The sequence below is a fragment of the Phyllobates terribilis genome, unplaced genomic scaffold (assembly GCF_046119375.1).
Source record: "Phyllobates terribilis strain yellow unplaced genomic scaffold, ASM4611937v1 Scaffold_10__3_contigs__length_209671492, whole genome shotgun sequence".
NCBI lineage: Eukaryota > Metazoa > Chordata > Amphibia > Anura > Dendrobatidae > Phyllobates > Phyllobates terribilis.
In genome coordinates, this window is record NW_027362770.1 from 176,643,692 (window position 1) to 176,659,677 (window position 15,986).

A 15,986-nucleotide genomic window follows, 5' to 3' on the forward strand; every position below is an offset into this window, starting at 1 on the left:
ATCTGTACACTGACACTATATGCAGAGCTCCTGTGTATAATGTCACTTGTGATTCCTGTATTACCTGTATACTGACACTATATACAAAGCTCCTGTGTATAATGTCACTGGTGATCCCTGTACACTATACACTATATACAAAGCTCCTGTGTATAATGTCACTATTGATCACTGTACTACCTGTACACTATATACAGAACTCCTGTGTATAATGTCACTGGTGATCCCTGTATTACCTGTACACTGACACTATATACAGAGCTCCTGTGTATAATGTCACGGGTGATCACTGTATTACCTGTACACTGACACTATATACAAAGCTCCTGTGTATAATGTCACTGGTGATCCCTGTACACTATACACTATATACAAAGCTCCTGTATATAATGTCACTGGTGATCACTGTACTACCTGTACACTGACACTATATACAAAGCTCCTGTGTATAATGTCACTGGTGATCCCTGTACATAATACACTATATGCAAAGCTCCTGTGTATAATGTCACTGGTGATCACTGTATTATCTGTACACTGACACTATATACAGAGCTCCTGTGTATAATGTCACTGGTGATATCTGTATTACCTGTACAACACTGCACACTATATAGAGAGCTCCTGTGTATAATGTCACTGGTGATCACTGTATTATCTGTACACTGACACTATATACAAAGCTCCTGTGTATAATGTCACTGGTGATCACTGTATTATCTGTACACTGACACTATATACTGAGCTCCTGTGTATAATGTCACCGGTGATCACTGTATTACCTGTATACTGACACTATATACAGGGCTCCTGTGTATAATGTCACCAGTGATCACTGTATTACCTGTACACTGACACTATATACAGGGCTCCTGTGTATAATGTCACCAGTGATCACTGTATTACCTGTACACTGACATTATATACAGAGCTCCTGTGTATAATGTCACTGGTGATCAGTGTATTACCTGTACACTGACACTATATACAGAGCTCATGTGTATAATATCACTGGTGATCCCTGTATTACTTGTACACTGACACTATATACAGAGCTCCTGTGTATAATGTCACTGGTGATCCCTGTATTACTTGTACACTGACACTATATACAGAGCTTCTGTGTATAATGTCACTGGTTATCACTGTATTACCTGTATACTGACACTATATACAAAGCTCCTGTGCATAATGTCACTGGTGATCACTGCATTACCTGTACACTGACACTATATACAGAGCTCCTGTGTATAATATCACTGGTGATCCCTGTATTACTTGTACACTGACAATATATACAGAGCTTTTGTGTATAATGTCACTGGTGATCACTGTATTATCTGTATACTGACACTATATATAGAGCTCCTGTGTATAATGTCACTGGTGATCCCTGTATTACCTGTACACTGACACTATATACAGAGCTCCTGTGTATAATATCACTGGTGATCACTGCATTACCTGTACACTGACACTATATACAGAGCTCCTGTGTATAATGTCACTGGTGATCCCTGTATTACCTGTACACTGACACTATATACAGGGCTCCTGTGTATAATGTCACTGGTGATCACTATATTACCTGTAAACTATATACACAAGAGCTCCTGTGTATAATGTCACTTGTGATCACTGTGTTACTTGTACACTGACACTATATACAGAGATCCTGTGTATAATGTCACCGGTGATCAATGTATTACCTGTATACTGACACTATAAACAGAGCTCCTGTGTATAATGTCACTGGTGATCACTGTATTACCTGTACACTTACACTATAAAAAGAGATCCTGTGTATAATGTCACTGGTGATCCCTGTATTACCTGTACACTGACACTATATACAGGGCTCCTGTGTATAATGTCACCGGTGATCACTATATTACCTGTACACCATACACTATATACAGAGCTTCTGTGTACAATGTCACTGGTGATCACTATATTACCTGTACACTATATAAACAAGAGCTCCTGTGTATAATGTCACTTGTGATCACTGTATTACTTGTGCACTGACACTATATACAGAGATCCTGTGTATAATGTCACCAGTGATTCCTGTATTACCTGAATACTGACACTATATACAGGGTTCCAGTGTATTATGTCACTGGTGATCATTGTATTACCTGTATACTGACACTATATACAGGTCTCCTGTGTATAATGTCACTGGTGATCCTTGTATTATCTGTACACTGACACTATATGCAGATCTCCTGTGTATAATGTCACTTCTGATTCCTGTATTACCTGTATACTGACACTATATACAAAGCTCCTGTGTATAATGTCATTGGTGATCCCTGTACACTATACACTATATACAAAGCTCCTGTGTATAATGTCACTGGTGATCACTGTACTACCTGTACACTATATACAGAGCTCCTGTGTATAATGTCACTGGTGATCCCTGTATTACCTGTACACTCACACTATATACAGAGCTCCTGTGTATAATGTCACGGGTGATCATTATATTACCTGTACACTGACACTATATACAAAGCTCCTGTGTATAATGTTACTGGTGATCACTGTACTACCTGTACACTGACACTATATACAAAGCTCCTGTGTATAATGTTACTGGTGATCCCTGTACATTATACACTATATACAAAGCTCCTGTGTATAATGTCACTGGTGATCACTGTATTATCTGTACACTGACACTATATACAGAGCTCCTGTGTAAAAGGTCACTGGTGATCTCTGTATTACCTGTACAACACTACACACTATATACAGAGCTCCAGTGTATAATGTCACTGGTGATCACTGTATTATCTGTACACTGACACTATATACAAAGCTCCAGTGTATAATGTCACTGGTGATCACTGTATTATCTGTACACTGACACAATATACAGAGCTCCTGTGTATAATGTCACTGGTGATCAATGTATTACCTGTACACTGACACTACATACAGAGCTCCTGTGTATAATATCACTGGTGATCCCTGTATTACTTGTACACTGACACTATATACAGAGCTTCTGTGTATAATGTCACTGGTGATCAATGTATTATCTGTACACTGACACTATATACAGAGCTCCTGTGTATAATGTCACTGGTGATCAATGTATTACCTGTACACTGACACTATATACAGAGCTCCTGTGTATAATATCACTGGTGATCCCTGTATTACTTGTACACTGTCACTATATACAGAGCTCCTGTGTATAATGTCACTTGTGATCCCTGTATTACTTGTACACTGACACTATATACAGAGCATCTGTGTATAATGTCACTGGTTATCACTGTATTACCTGTATACTGACACTATATACAAAGCTCCTGTGCATAATGTCACTGGTGATCACTGTATTACCTGTACACTGACACTATATACAGAGCTCCTGTGTATAATATCACTAGTGATCCCTGTATTACTTGTACACTGACAATATATACAGAGCTTTTGTGTATAATGTCACTGGTGATCACTGTATTATCTGTATACTGACACTATATATAGAGCTCCTGTTTATAATGTCACTGGTGATCCCTGTATTACCTGTACACTGACACTATATACAGAGCTCCTGTGTATAATATTACTGGTGATCACAGCATTACCTGTACACTGACACTATATACAGAGCTCCTGTGTATAATGTCACTAGTGATCCCTGTATTACCTGTACACTGACACTATATACAGGGCTCCTGTGTATAATGTCACTGGAGATCACTATATTACCTGTACACTATATACACAAGAGCTCCTGTGTATAATGTCACTTGTGATCACTGTATTACTTGTACACTGACACTATATACAGAGATCCTGTGTATAATGTCACCGGTGATTCCTGTATTACCTGTATACTGACACTATATACAGGGCTCCAGTGTATAATGTCACTGGTGATCATTGCATTACCTGTATACTGACACTATATACAGGGCTCCTGTGTATAATGTCACTGGTGATCCTTGTATTATCTGTACGCTGACACTATATGCAGAGCTCCTGTGTATAATGTCACTTGTGATTCCTGTATTACCTGTATACTGACACTATATACAAAGCTTCTGTGTATAATGTCACTGGTGATCCCTGTACACTACACACTATATACAAAGCTCCTGTGTATAATGTCACTGGTGATCACTGTACTACCTGTACACTACATACAGAGCTCCTGTGTATAATGTCACTGGTGATCCCTGTATTACCTGTACACTGACACTATATACAGAGCTCCTGTGTATAATGTCACGGGTGATCACTGTATTACCTGTACACTGACACTATATACAAAGCTCCTGTGTATAATGTCACTGGTGATCCCTGTACACTATACACTATATACAAAGCTCCTGTGTATAATGTCACTGGTGATCACTGTACTACCTGTACACTGACACTATATACAAAGCTCCTGTGTATAAAGTCACTAGTGATCCCTGTACATTATACACTATATACAAAGCTCCTGTGTATAATGTCACTGGTGATCACTGTATTATCTGTACATTGACACTATATACAGAGCTCCTGTGTATAATGTCACTGGTGATCTCTGTATTACCTGTACAACACTACACACTATATATAGAGCTCCTGTGTATAATGTCACTGGTGATCACTGTATTATCTGTACACTGACACTATATACAAAGCTCCTGTGTATAATGACACTGTTGATCACTGTATTATCTGTACACTGACACTATATACAAAACTCCTGTGTATAATGTCACTGGTGATCACTGTATTATCTGTACACTGACACTATATACAAAGCTCCTGTGTATAATGTCACCAGTGATCACTGTATTACCTGTACACTGGCACTAAATACAAGGCTCCTTTGTATAATGTCACTGGTGATCTCTGTATTACCTGTACACTGGCACTATATACAGAGCTCCTGTGTATAATGTCACCGGTGATCACTGTATTACCTGTACACTGACACTATATACAGGGCTCCTGTGTATAATGTCACTGGGGATCACTGTATTACCTGTACACTGACACTATATACAGAGCTCATGTGTATAATGTCACTGTTGATCACTGTATTACCTGTACACTGACAGTATATACAGTGCTACTGTGTATAATGTCACTGGTGATCACTGTATTACCTGTAAACTGACACTATATACAGAGTTCCTGTGTATAATGTCACTGGGGATCACTATATTACCTGTATACTGACACTATATACAGAGCTCCTGTGTATAATGTCACCGGTGATCACTGTATTACCTGTACACTGACACTATATACAGAGCTCCTGTGTATAATGTCACTGGTGATCTCTGTATTACCTGTACACTGACACTATATACAGAGCTCCTGTGCATATTGTCACTGGTGATCCCTGTATTACCTGTACACTGACACTATATACAGAGCTCCTGTGTATAATGTCACTAGTGATCACTGTATTACCTGTACACTGACACTATATACAGAGCTCCTGTGTATAATGTCACCGGTGATCACTGTATTACCTGTACACTGACACTATATACAGAGCTCCTGTGTGTAATGTCACTAGTGATCACTGTATTACCTGTACACTGACACTATATACAGAGGTCCTGTGTATAATGTCACCGGAGATCACTGTATTACCTGTACACTGACACTATATACAGAGCTCCTGTGTATAATGTCACTGGTGATCGCTGTATTACCTGTACTCTGACACTATATACAGAGCTCCTGTGTATAATGTCACTAGTGATCACTGTATTACCTGTACACTGACACTATATACAGTGCTCCTGTGTATAATGTCACTGGTGATCACTCTACTACCTGTACACTGACACTATATACAAAGCTCCTGTGTATAATGTCTCTGGTGATCCATGTACACTATTCACTATATACAAAGCTCCAGTGTATAATGTCACTGGTGATCACTTTATTATCTGTACACTCACACAATATACAGAGCTCCTGTGTATAATGTCACTGGTGATCAATGTATTACCTGTACACTGACACTATATACAGAGCTCCTGTGTAAAATATCACTGGTGATCCCTGTATTACTTGTACACTGACACTATATACAGAGCTTCTGTGTATAATGTAACTGGTGATCACTGTATTATCTGTACACTGACACTATATACAGAGCTCCTGTGTATAATGTCACTGGTGATCAATGTATTACCTGTACACTGACACTATATACAGAGCTCCTGTGTATAATATCACTGGTGATCCCTGTATTACTTGTACACTGACACTATATACAGAGCCCCTGTGTATAATGTCACTGGTGATACCTGTATTACTTGTACCCTGACACTATATACAGAGCTTCTGTGTATAATGTCACTGGTTATCACTGTATTACATGTATTCTGACACTATATACAAAGCTCCTGTGCATAATGTCACTGGTGATCACTGTATTACCTGTACACTGACACTATATACAGAGCTCCTGTGTATAATATCACTGGTGATCCCTGTATTACTTGTACACTGACAATATATACAGAGCTTTTGTGTATAATGTCACTGGTGATCACTGTATTACCTGTATACTGACACTATATATAGAGCTCCTGTGTATAATGTCACTGGTGATCCCTGTATTACCTGTACACTGACACTATATACAGAGCTCCTGTGTATAATATCACTGGTGATCACTGTATTACCTGTACACTGACACTATATACAGAGCTCCTGTGTATAATGTCACTGGTGATCCCTGTATTACCTGTACACTGACACTATATACAGAGCTCCTGTGTATAATATCACTGGTGATCACTGTATTACCTGTACACTGACACTATATACAGGGCTCCTGTGTATAATGTCACTGGTGATCACTATATTACCTGTACACTATATACACAAGAGCTCCTGTGCATAATGTCACTTGTGATCACTGTATTACCTGTACACTGACACTATATACAGAGCTCTTGTGTATAATGTCACTGGTGATCACTGTATTACCTGTACACTGACACTATATACAGAGCTTCTGTGTATAATGTCACTGGTGATCCCTGTATTACCTGTACACTGACACTATATACAGAGCTCCAGTGTATAATGTCACCGGTGATCACTATATTACCTGTACACCATACACTATATACAGAGCTCCTGTGTATAATGGCATTGGTGATCACTATATTACCTGTACACTGTATACACAAGAGCTCCTGTGTATAATGTCACTTGTGATCACTGTATTACTTGTACACTGACACTATATACAGAGATCCTGTGTATAATGTCACCGGTGATTCCTGTATTACCTGTATACTGACACTATATACAGGACTCCAGTGTATAATGTCACTGGTGATCATTGCATTACCTGTATACTGACACTATATACAGGGCTCCTGTGTATAATGTCACTGGTGATCCTTGTATTATCTGTACACTGACACTATATGCAGAGCTCCTGTGTATAATGTCACTTGTGATTCCTGTATTACCTGTATACGGACACTATATACAAAGCTCCTGTGTATAATGTCACTGGTGATCCCTATACACCATACACTATATACAAAGCTCCTGTGTATAATGTCACTGGTGATCACTGTACTACCTGTACACTATATACAGAGCTCCTGTGTATAATGTCACTGGTGATCCCTGTATTACCTGTACACTGACACTATATACAGAGCTCCTGTGTATAATGTCACGGGTGATCACTGTATTACCTGTAAACTGACACTATATACAAAGCTCCTGTGTATAATGTCACTGGTGATCCCTGTACACTATACACTATATACAAAGCTCCTGTGTATAATGTCACTGGTGATCACTGTACTACCTGTACACTGACACTATATACAAAGCTCCTGTGTATAATGTCACTGGTGATCCCTGTACATTATACACTATATACAAAGCTCCTGTGTATAATGTCACTGGTGATCACTGTATTATCTGTACACTGACACTTTATACAAAGCTCCAGTGTATAATGTCACTGGTGATCACTGTATTATCTGTACACTGACACTATATACAGAGCTCCTGTGTATAATGTCACTGGTGATCAATGTATTACCTGTACACTGACACTATATACAGAGCTCCTGTGTATAATATCACTGGTGATCCCTGTATTACTTGTACACTGACACTATATACAGAGCTCCTGTGTATAATGTCACTGGTGATCCCTATATTACTTGTACACTGACACTATATACAGAGCTTCTGTGTATAATGTCACTGGTTATCACTGTATTACCTGTATACTGACACTATATACAAAGCTCCTGTGCATAATGTCACTGGTGATCACTGCATTACCTGTACACTGACACTATATACAGAGCTCCTGTGTAAAATATCACTGGTGATCCCTGTATTACTTGTACACTGACAATATATACAGAGCTTTTGTGTATAATGTCACTGGTGATCACTGTATTATTTGTATACTGACACTATATATAGAGCTCCTGTGTATAATGTCACTTGTGATCCCTGTATTACCTGTACACTGACACTATATACAGAGCTCCTGTGTATAATATCACTGGTGATCACTGCATTACCTGTACACTGACACTATATACAGAGCTCCTGTGTATAATGTCACTGGTGATCCCTGTATTACCTGTACACTGACACTATATACAGGGCTCCTGTGTATAATGTCACTGGTGATCACTATATTACCTGTAAACTATATACACAAGAGCTCCTGTGCATAATGTCACTTGTGATCACTGTATTACTTGTACACTGACACTATATACAGAGATCCTGTGTATAATGTCACCGGTGATCACTGTATTACCTGTATACTGACACTATAAACAGAGCTCCTGTGTATAATGTCACTGGTGATCACTGTATTACCTGTACACATACACTATATACAGAGCTCCTGTGTATAATGTCACTGGTGATCCCTGTATTACCTGTACACTGACTCTATATAGAGGGCTCCTGTGTATAATGTCACCGGTGATCACTATATTACCTGTACACCATACACTATATACAGAGCTCCTGTGTATAATGTCACTGGTGATCACTATATTACCTGTACACTATATACACAAGAGCTCCTGTGTATAATGTCACTTGTGATCACTGTATTACTTGTGCACTGACACTATATACAGAGATCCTGTGTATAATGTCACCAGTGATTCCTGTATTACCTGTAAACTGACACTATATACAGGGCTCCAGTGTATAATGTCACTGGTGATCATTGTATTACCTGTATACTGACACTATATACAGGTCTCCTGTGTATAATGTCACTGGTGATCCTTGTATTATCTGTACACTGACACTATATGCAGATCTCCTGTGTATAATGTCACTTGTGATTCCTGTATTACCTGTATACTGACACTATATACAAAGCTCCTGTGTATAATGTCATTGGTGATCCCTGTACACTATACACTATATACAAAGCTCCTGTGTATAATGTCACTGGTGATCACTGTACTACCTGTACACTATATACAGAGCTCCTGTGTATAATGTCACTGGTGATCCCTGTATTACCTGTACACTGACACTATATACAGAGCTCCTATGTATAATGTCACGGGTGATCACTGTATTACCTGTACACTGACACTATATACAAAGCTCCTGTGTATAATGTCACTGGTGATCACTGTACTACCTGTACACTGACACTATATACAAAGCTCCTGTGCATAATGTTACTGGTGATGCCTGTACATTATACACTATATTCAAAGCTCCTGTGTATAATGTCACTGGTGATCACTGTATTATCTGTACACTGACACTATATACAGAGCTCCTGTGTATAAGGTCACTGGTGATCTCTGTATTACCTGTACAACACTACACACTATATACAGAGCTCCAGTGTATAATGTCACTGGTGATCACTGTATTATCTGTACACTGACACTATATACAAAGCTCCAGTGTATAATGTCACTGGTGATCACTGTATTATCTGTACACTGACACAATATACAGAGCTCCTGTGTATAATGTCACTGGTGATCAATGTATTACCTGTACACTGACACTACATACAGAGCTCCTGTGTATAATATCACTGGTGATCCCTGTATTACTTGTACACTGACACTATATACAGAGCTTCTGTGTATAAAGTCACTGGTGATCACTGTATTATCTGTACACTGACACAATATACAGAGCTCCTGTGTATAATGTCACTGGTGATCAATGTATTACCTGTACACTGACACTATATACAGAGCTCCTGTGTATAATATCACTGGTGATCTTTGTATTACTTGTACACTGTCAATATATACAGAGCTCCTGTGTATAATGTCACTGGTGATCCCTGTATTACTTGTACACTGACACTATATACAGAGCTTCTGTGTATAATGTCACTGGTTATCACTGTATTACCTGTATACTGACACTATATACAAAGCTCCTGTGCATAATGTCACTGGTGATCACTGTATTACCTGTACACTGACTCTATATACAGAGCTCCTGTGTATAATATCACTAGTGATCCCTGTATTACTTGTACACTGACAATATATACAGAGCTTTTGTGTATAATGTCACTGGTGATCACTGTATTATCTGTATACTGACACTATATATAGAGCTCCTGTGTATAATGTCACTGGTGATCCCTGTATTACCTGTACACTGACACTATATACAGAGCTCCTGTGTATAATATCACTGGTGATCACTGCATTACCTGTACACTGACACTATATACAGATTTCCTGTGTATAATGTCACTGGTGATCCCTGTATTACCTGTACACTGACACTATATACAGGGCTCCTGTGTATAATGTCACTGGTGATCACTATATTACCTGTACACTATATACACAAGAGCTCCTGTGTATAATGTCACTTGTGATCACTGTATTACTTGTACACTGACACTATATACAGAGATCCTGTGTATAATATCACTGGTGATCACTGTATTACCTGTATACTGACACTATATACAGAGCTCCTGTGTATAATGTCATTGGTGATCACTGTATTACCTGTACACTGACACTATATACAGGGCTCCTGTGTATAATGTCACCGGTGATCACTATATTACCTGTACACCATACACTATATACAGAGCTCCTGTGTATAATGTCACTGGTGATCACTATATTACCTGTACACTATATACACAAGAGCTCCTGTGTATAATGTCACTTGTGATCACTGTATTACTTGTACACTGACACTATATACAGAGATCCTGTGTATAATGTCACCGGTGATTCCTGTATTACCTGTATACTGACACTATATACAGGGCTCCAGTGTATAATGTCACTGGTGATCATTGTATTACCTGTATATTGACACTATATACAGGTCTCCTGTGTATAATGTCACTGGTGATCCTTGTATTATCTGTACACTGACACTATATGCAGAGCTCCTGTGTATAATGTCACTTGTGATTCCTGTATTACCTGTATACTGACACTATATACAAAGCTCCTGTGTATAATGTCACTGGTGATCCCTGTACACTATACACTATATACAAAGCTCCTGTGTATAATGTCACTGGTGATCACTGTACTACCTGTACACTATATACAGAACTCCTGTGTATAATGTCACTGGTGATCCCTGTATTACCTGTACACTGACACTATATACAGAGCTCCTGTGTATAATGTCACGGGTGATCACTGTATTACCTGTACACTGACACTATATACAAAGCTCCTGTGTATAATGTCACTGGTGATCCCTGTACACTATACACTATATACAAAGCTCCTGTGTATAATGTCACTGGTGATCACTGTACTACCTGTACACTGACACTATATACAAAGCTCCTGTGTGTAATGTCACTGGTGATCCCTGTACATAATACACTATATGCAAAGCTCCTGTGTATAATGTCACTGGTGATCACTGTATTATCTGTACACTGACATTATATACAGAGCTCCTGTGTATAATGTCACTGGTGATATCTGTATTACCTGTACAACACTGCACACTATATAGAGAGCTCCTGTGTATAATGTCACTGGTGATCACTGTATTATCTGTACACTGACACTATATACAAAGCTCCTGTGTATAATGTCACTGGTGATCACTGTATTATCTGTACACTGACACTATATACTGAGCTCCTGTGTATAATGTCACCGGTGATCACTGTATTACCTGTATACTGACACTATATACAGGGCTCCTGTGTATAATGTCACCAGTGATCACTGTATTACCTGTACACTGACACTATATACAGGGCTCCTGTGTATAATGTCACCAGTGATCACTGTATTACCTGTACACTGACACTATATACAGAGCTCCTGTGTATAATGTCACTGGTGATCAATGTATTACCTGTACACTGACACTATATACAGAGCTCATGTGTATAATATCACTGGTGATCCCTGTATTACTTGTACACTGACACTATATACAGAGCTCCTGTGTATAATGTCACTGGTGATCCCTGTATTACTTGTACACTGACACTATATACAGAGCTTCTGTGTATAATGTCACTGGTTATCACTGTATTACCTGTATACTGACACTATATACAAAGCTCCTGTGCATAATGTCACTGGTGATCACTGCATTACCTGTACACTGACACTATATACAGAGCTCCTGTGTATAATATCACTGGTGATCCCTGTATTACTTGTACTCTGACAATATATGCAGAGCTTTTGTGTATAATGTCACTGGTGATCACTGTATTATCTGTATACTGACACTATATATAGAGCTCCTGTGTATAATGTCACTGGTGATCCCTGTATTACCTGTACACTGACACTATATACAGAGCTCCTGTGTATAATATCACTGGTGATCACTGCATTACCTGTACACTGACACTATATACAGAGCTCCTGTGTATAATGTCACTGGTGATCCCTGTATTACCTGTACACTGACACTATATACAGGGCTCCTGTGTATAATGTCACTGGTGATCACTATATTACCTGTAAACTATATACACAAGAGCTCCTGTGTATAATGTCACTTGTGATCACTGTATTACTTGTACACTGACACTATATACAGAGATCCTGTGTATAATGTCACCGGTGATCAATGTATTACCTGTATACTGACACTATAAACAGAGCTCCTGTGTATAATGTCACTGGTGATCACTGTATTACCTGTACACTTACACTATATACAGAGCTCCTGTGTATAATGTCACTGGTGATCCCTGTATTACCTGTACACTGACACTATATACAGGGCTCCTGTGTATAATGTCACCGGTGATCACTATATTACCTGTACACCATACACTATATACAGAGCTTCTGTGTACAATGTCACTGGTGATCACTATATTACCTGTACACTATATACACAAGAGCTCCTGTGTATAATGCCACTTGTGATCACTGTATTACTTGTGCACTGACACTATATACAGAGATCCTGTGTATAATGTCACCAGTGATTCCTGTATTACCTGAATACTGACACTATATACAGGGCTCCAGTGTATTATGTCACTGGTGATCATTGTATTACCTGTATACTGACACTATATACAGGTCTCCTGTGTATAATGTCACTGGTGATCCTTGTATTATCTGTACACTGACACTATATGCAGATCTCCTGTGTATAATGTCACTTCTGATTCCTGTATTACCTGTATACTGACACTATATACAAAGCTCCTGTGTATAATGTCATTGGTGATCCCTGTACACTATACACTATATACAAAGCTCCTGTGTATAATGTCACTGGTGATCACTGTACTACCTGTACACTATATACAGAGCTCCTGTGTATAATGTCACTGGTGATCCCTGTATTACCTGTACACTCACACTATGTACAGAGCTCCTGTGTATAATGTCACGGGTGATCATTTTATTACCTGTACACTGACACTATATACAAAGCTCCTGTGTATAATGTCACTTGTGATCACTGTACTACCTGTACACTGACACTATATACAAAGCTCCTGTGTATAATGTTACTGGTGATCCCTGTACATTATACACTATATACAAAGCTCCTGTGTATAATGTCACTGGTGATCACTGTATTATCTGTACACTGACACTATATACAGAGCTCCTGTGTATAATGTCACTGGTGATCCCTGTATTACCTGTACACTCACACTATATACAGAGCTCCTGTGTATAATGTCACGGGTGATCATTGTATTACCTGTACACTGACACTATGTACAAAGCTCCTGTGTATAATGTCACTGGTGATCACTGTACTACCTGTACACTGACACTATATACAAAGCTCCTGTGTATAATGTTACTGGTGATCCCTGTACATTATACACTATATACAAAGCTCCTGTGTATAATGTCACTGGTGATCACTGTATTATCTGTACACTGATACTATATACAAAGCTCCAGTGTATAATGTCACTGGTGATCACTGTATTATCTGTACACTGACACAATATACAGAGCTCCTGTGTATAATGTCACTGGTGATCAATGTATTACCTGTACACTGACACTACATACAGAGCTCCTGTGTATAATATCACTGGTGATCCCTGTATTACTTGTACACTGACACTATATACAGAGCTTCTGTGTATAATGTCACTGGTGATCACTGTATTATCTGTACACTGACACTATATACAGAGCTCCTGTGTATAATGTCACTGGTGATCAATGTATTACCTGTACACTGACACTATATACAGAGCTCCTGTGTATAATATCACTGGTGATCCCTGTATTGCTTGTACACTGTCACTATATACAGAGCTCCTGTGTATAATGTCACTGGTGATCCCTGTATTACTTGTACACTGACACTATATACAGAGCATCTGTGTATAATGTCACTGGTTATCACTGTATTACCTGTATACTGACACTATATACAAAGCTCCTGTGCATAATGTCACTGGTGATCACTGTATTACCTGTACACTGACACTATATACAGAGCTCCTGTGTATAAAATCACTAGTGATCCCTGTATTACTTGTACACTGACAATATATACAGAGCTTTTGTGTATAATGTCACTGGTGATCACTGTATTATCTGTATACTGACACTATATATAGAGCTCCTGTGTATAATGTCACTGGTGATCCCTGTATTACCTGTACACTGTCACTATATACAGAGCTCCTGTGTATAATATCACTGGTGATCACAGCATTACCTGTACACTGACACTATATACAGAGCTCCTGTGTATAATGTCACTAGTGATCCCTGTATTACCTGTACACTGACACTATATACAGGGCTCCTGTGTATAATGTCATTGGAGATCACTATATTACCTGTACACTATATACACAAGAGCTCCTGTGTATAATGTCACTTGTGATCACTGTATTACTTGTACACTGACACTATATACAAAGATCCTGTGTATAATGTCACCGGTGATCACTGTATTACCTGTATACTGACACTATATACAGAGCTCCTGTGTATAATGTCTTTGGTGATCACTGTATTACCTGTACACTTGCACTATATACAGAGCTCCTGTGTATAATGTCACTGGTGATCCCTGTATTACCTGTACACTGACACTATATACAGGGCTCCTGTGTATAATGTCACCGGTGATCACTATATTACCTGTACACCATACACTATATACAGAGCTCCTGTGTATAATGTCACTGGTGATCACTATATTACCTGTACACTATATACACAAGAGCTCCTGTGTATAATGTCACTTGTGATCACTGTATTACTTGTACACTGACACTATATACAGAGATCCTGTGTATAATGTCACCAGTGATTCCTGTATTACCTGTATACTGACACTATATACAGGGCTCCAGTGTATAATGTCACTGGTGATCATTGTATTACCTGTATACTGACACTATATACAGGTCTCCTGTGTATAATGTCACTTGTGATCCTTGTATTATCTGTACACTGACACTATATGCAGAGCTCCTGTGTATAATGTCACTTGTGATTCCTGTATTACCTGTATACTGACACTAT